This window comes from Sus scrofa, chromosome 8, assembly GCF_054392235.1.
Source record: "Sus scrofa isolate SSC_HxYL_T2T_F1_AM1 chromosome 8, Sscrofa_HxYL_maternal_Yorkshire_Landrace_v2.0, whole genome shotgun sequence".
In the NCBI taxonomy this organism is placed as follows: Eukaryota; Metazoa; Chordata; class Mammalia; order Artiodactyla; family Suidae; genus Sus; species Sus scrofa.
The window spans coordinates 115134468-115140467 of record NC_139390.1 but is presented as its reverse complement, the minus strand read 5'-3'; positions in this window follow the sequence as shown (position 1 = coordinate 115140467).

Sequence of the window (6000 nt, the reverse complement as noted above, 5' to 3'; positions counted from 1 at the left end):
TCTTGTGTCATGTGGTCAAATATTTACCTTCCCTACAGCAGCAATAGATATTCTTGAAATCATTTACTTGTCTCTACGATAGAGTTCTTCTAATTCTTTTTAAAAATGTCCTAAGATGTGTATTTTACATTTACATGTTAGAAGGAGTTGAAGTCAACCAAAGGCATGTGGAATGGAGTCGTGTTTGTTCTGTTTGTTCAATCTTGTGTCTCTGGGTAGAGTTTTGAGCCAGTAGATTTTAAAATACCAAAATCATATATGTATGAATCTAAAGTACAATTATTGCTGCATTATAAATAAGCTGTAAATAGTAAATTGATTTGAGATTCCAAATATTTCAAGATACAATAAAGCAATACCTCTTTAATTTACCATTTCAAAGAAAGCTCCTCACCAATCAAATGTTTTTTGCCTCACATTGAATTCTACATAGTGCAGGGGCAGGGTGAGGGGAGTGGGGGAGTGGAGGTGGCTGGGGTTGGAGGTGGGGGTGGGGATAGGCATTCCGGAAGAAAGATACTCTTTTAAGACTGGCAAGAATCCTCATCCCTTTCTGAATTTGTATAGATTTGAATTTAAGAGTTTAACAATTAAATGAAAATTTAAAGGAAATATTTTAAAACTTAGAACATGTATTTTTTTCTTACTTTGGTGAAGGGATTTGAGACTACAAAAAAAAAAAAAGAATGAAATCACCCATGATAAAACATCTGGTTGCGTTTTGCTAGTTCTTTATATTTTAAGCATTCCAGCTTTCCCTATTTGAATGAGTAATATTTAAGTGGGATAATTATTCCTGTCGTAATGCTGATCTTTCAAAAGAACATTGCATTGTTTGTGGAACCCTAGTAATGTGGGAAATTATTGTTTGTCATTCAGTTAAGTTGCTCAAGCTTTTTGGTGAATATCGCATACCCTAGCAGAAATGATGTGGTTTAGAAAGTGGATTTTCTAGCTCTTAGTGTGACTCAAACGCTCTGCTCAGCCATACCCGGAGTTAAAGTGTCTGTCGGAACACAAAACCTTTGTCCAGTAAGTGCACTCCTTAAAGAAAGGAATTTGGGCAAAGTCTGGCAGAATCTTAAATAAAATGCAGAGTTTAGTTACTTTGGGATGGGCTCCCACAGGAATTAAATGCTTGCTTATCCCCCAGGGAGAACTGCAACTATTAAAGACAAAATTTTGGGCTGTTTTTAAGTGAAGAAGAGTATTCTTCTTTGATTTTATTATATACAGATTTTGCTTTTACAAAATGTGTAACAGATGGAAAAATTCATTACCGTCATAGCAGCTTTTGCATATCTATTCCATTTGAAAGATTAATATAAAGATGACAAAGATGATTTCCAAATTACCATTAATTTATATGTTCTGGTGGAGATCAGCTGGTGTATTATTCCTTAGATAATAGAGCATTTAAATTTTTTTTATTATGGCAAATTTTAATTGTATAAAAAGTAGAGAGAATAGTATCATGAAATCCCTTACTCATCACAAGCTTCAACAATCTTAAAACATAGAATTAATATTTCCTACCATAATTTCAGAAAAGTTGAAAACTATGAGGTCTCTAAGATATTAGCTCAATATATTGCCAGTATTTTATAGAACTGGCTGCTGAGGGTTAAAGAAGTTGAGTGAAAGCCATGTGAAGAACCTGGGTCCATTCCTGGAAAGTAGTAGGTCACCAGTACTATTAGTAGTAGTGAAATTTCAGCTTTGAGGAAGAATCTTTATCAGAAGTAATACAGCTTAGAGAAATGGTTGAGAAGCACAAATGTCTAAGCCTCTCAAAGAGGGTAAGAACATTAACAGTTGGAACCTTCAGCTCTCAGAGAGGGGCAATCTGGAGTGGACAGTGGGCAGCCAGATTCCCAAATCCAACTGTTTTAAAAACTGGACATCCCCAGCAGGCTGACACTCAGGACTAGGGCACAGCTCTGGCTTTTCCCAGGAGCCAAATACACTGTAGTGGATTTATGGGTAAGAAAAACTGATGAGGTGAGTGACAAATACCCACAGGGGATATGCAGCCAAACACAGAGGGGAGAGAAGAGAGAGAGGCAGAAGCTAAGATCAGAATCAGAGATCAATTTTTATTTCTCTCCCATGTGTTTTTTTTTTTTTTAAGATGCTAACTAAAAGAATTTTCGACTCTGATTATCATCTCTTTGTTTATGTATGAGTTCTTTATGTAAATGTAAGGTGGTGGTACAACTTCTTAGTAATTCAGAAACATCTGGAAAGCCAATACCTGTGCTTGTGTGGAATCTTCACTGAAGTCTTCTTTCCAGGGCAGGGCCTAAGTTTCCAAAATGGGGCTTACTTGAAACTCTGGCATGCGTGTGCCATTTACTTTTAGTCAACTATGCTAGAATTGTTTACCTGCGGACTTCCATTGGAGGTAAAATGAAACATTAAGTGAAAGTTTTACGTTTCTGTAATAGAACCCCCCAGGCTTTTAAAATATTACTGTTTTCTCTATTTTTTTCCTCTGAAAGTGCTCATTAGGTAATAATCTCTTTGGTGTGTCTTGAAATTATCTGATGTTGTAAAAATGCAATAACTTTAAGCCATTTTCTAATTTCACAAATGAAAATCATAATATTTTAAAAACAATATCACTCTATAAAGCCAAATAACTTAAAATCTGGCCAAATATTTTGCCACTTTCTTCTATTTTAATGCCTGTGTGTTTTATAAAATCTCAAAACTTTTTATAGTCCCTAGGCATACATAAAAAATGCTGGATTTAGGCTACTATTTAGTCAATTTGTAGGAAATGTCTTACTGTTAGTACAGTCTGTTGTTTTAGAAATTCAAACCACATATATGCAACATGCTTTTCAAAACTGAATATTTTGTAGTTTCAGAGTAATTTAAATCAGACAGCAGAATTTTTATGAGAATCCAAATATCTAAAGTAAGGCTCAAACACTTACCAAAGAAGTTTGACTTTTTTCCTTTCCATACTTCAACAGTTCAAAAAATATGTGAAGCAATCAGCAATCATTAGCATACTTTTCTGGCATAATTTTTCTGATTAGCCCACTCTAATTGGAGAGTAACCTTAGGGAATGGCTCACAAGGTGTTAAATTTAATTGGAGAATAGAGACACATGGTTGGGGGATATGGATTCTATCAGTGTGGTTTAGCTGTGCATTGCTCAGCGATGTCTGATGGGAAAGCCATGGAGAAACACAAATGGGTCGGGGGCAGTAAGTGAAGGTCAAAGATAGGAAGTGCAGGTATAGTGCACAGACAGACTTTCCCTTAATTTGCATTTGTGTCTTTGGCTGATTTTCATTAGGATAGCAACATTTCCATGATTTCCTCTGTTTCTTAATCTGCTATTCAAAAACCCTCATAATCAAGACATTGATTCTAATGTCTAGTCTGAACCTGTTTTCTAAGTTTAAATACTTTGCCCTTTGTCCTAATGCTAGGGGAACTGACAAAATACAAATTTCACACTTAAAAACTTGACTTTGTATACCCACTTTTCTAACTCAACCTCGTACTGAGACTGAATGAAAAATTAAAAAAAAAATTATTTTGGCTACTGACCCATTGTCTTATGAGTATCAGTGTTGAGGACAGAAACCAAATTACCTCACTATTTATATTTATTTTACTGCTCGTTTCCAACAGAGGATGCTTATTCATTCAGGTACAGTAGGCCAAAAAGGAAGGGTGGTTCCAGCTGTGAAGGACTGATAATCTGAACTAGTCTTGGACTAGAGACTGATGAGTGAAAGCAGGTAAATATATCTAAATATTTATGAACACTATATATTCTAGATTTTGGCAGATGGTTTGATTACACTTTCACTTAGCTCTGTATCCAGTTGACGCATTAGAGCATTAAAATGAGGAGGAGGAGGGAGGGACTCAGAGTACCTTTTTAAAAATCACAGTGTATGCTACCTTCAAATATCTTTCCCTACTTCCCCTCCCCTCCCCAGGTCACAAATATTCACCAGTCATTTCTATCTTCAGCAATTTAACAATAATGAATTGAATACTATTGATTAAAAAGTGGTACCCTGAGATATTATAATGTTAGATTGCACACCATTTTAAAATATCTTGAATACTTGAAAATTCAACTCTTCAAATATGTAGAACAAAGCTGTTTTATTTTTATATTGATAAATTTCTAACATGTCATATTCTTAGAGAGTAACCAATAGACTTGGAAAGTATACATTATTATCTATGTCTATCTCTCTCTAACCTGCCTCCTCTATTTGTATTTGTGTAAACATGATAAAAATGTCTGTAATATATACTGAGTATATTTTAAATATTATATATTGTCAAGATGATATATAGGTTAGTTTATGGTCTCAAAACAAAGTATATTAGACATTTGAAGTGCATTTTAACATACGTGTGAACTCACTGAAACCAGAGGTGAAAAGGACTTCACAGTGTAGTACAGTCAGTTCTGGTCTTTCTTTGTTTAATAAGTGTACTCTTTCTGTGGAACTTGCATTTGGAAAAAATAATAACTACTATTTTAAGTATTAAAATACCCATGTTATCATCAACTCAGTAGAATAGTTTACTCTTTTTTTTGAGAGGGTAGCCCACACCTGTGGCATATGGAAGTTGCTAGGTTAGGGGTCAGATAGGAGGTACAGATGCTGGCTTATGCTACAGCCACAGCAATGCCAGATCTGAGCCACATCTTGTAGCATTGCCCGATCCTTAACCCACTGAGCAAGGCCAGGGATTGAACCCACATCTTCATAGATACTAGTAGGATTCTTAACCTCAAGAGGCATGATGGGAACTCCTGATTTACTCTTTAATGATGGAAATACTCTAACATTTAAAATATATTGTACTTCTGAGCACAGAACATATTTTATAGTTTAAAACTAAATTTCAAGAAGTTTCTTTCATTATTAAATGAGTGGTAAACTCAGTGCCACTCCAAACATCTATATATTGCTTTTAAAATAAATATTTAAACAATTGTGTATAATATTTGGTAGTACATTGTGGAAAAAAGAAGTCCCTTTGACCAAAATTGGTCAAAATCCGCCTGGATGGTAACACCATAAGAGAAACAAAGTGAAACAAAACTACATTACCACAAAAAATAGACAATTTTTGTTGGAGTACTTTTAACAGATAATTTTTAACAGATTAAATACTACTAGATGCTTTCATATAATTGTTTCATAACATTTGGTCTTTCATGTAGCCATTAATATGACTCATTACATTCATGAGGTACTGCAGAAATGTTCACTTAATTTCAGCATCTTGTGGAAAATGTAGTAACTGTCTTTTTCAAAGTCAAGGCAACTGCATCTTAGCAGCCCTGCCCAGAGCTTTACATAGATCAGCTTGCTGTCTTATGTAGTACAGCTATTACATTTCTCATTTGTCTGGATTAGCCATGGCTCCACACCACTCTTTCTGGAGGGCAATGGGCAGCAGTAACAGTCTTTTTTTTTTTTTTTTTTTTTTTTTTTTTCAGAAGGTAATGTTCACTCATCAAGGCATGTCAGATTTAAAAAGTTAAGAGGAATCGTGTTAGCCGGCTGACAAAACAAGGAGAGTTTTGTTAACTGAAAGTTGAAGGAGGCTTCCTTCCTTGGGTCTTCCACTAGCTTTGAGCTTTTCAGAAGTCATTTTCACATTACCTTGGTTCAAACGCCTTTAAGATATATTAACAATATATCAAGTATTCCTTTCATCCTCTTTGTCCACTTTCTACTTTCTCTATTCCCTTCTCTCCTTTATCAATAATGGAACTGGGGAAGGGCTCTGCCAAATTTTGGGAAGTATTGTCTCACTGAGAATAAAGCTGACATTGTGTAGTAGTGTCAGTGGAGACTTTCAGTTAAAGGGCTTCAGGAGTTCCCATCGTGGCTCTGCAGTAACAAACCCAACTAGTATCCATGGGGATGCAGGTTCGACCCCTAGCCTGGGAACTTCTATATGCTGCAGGAGAGGCTCAGAAAAGCAAAAAGAAAAGAAGG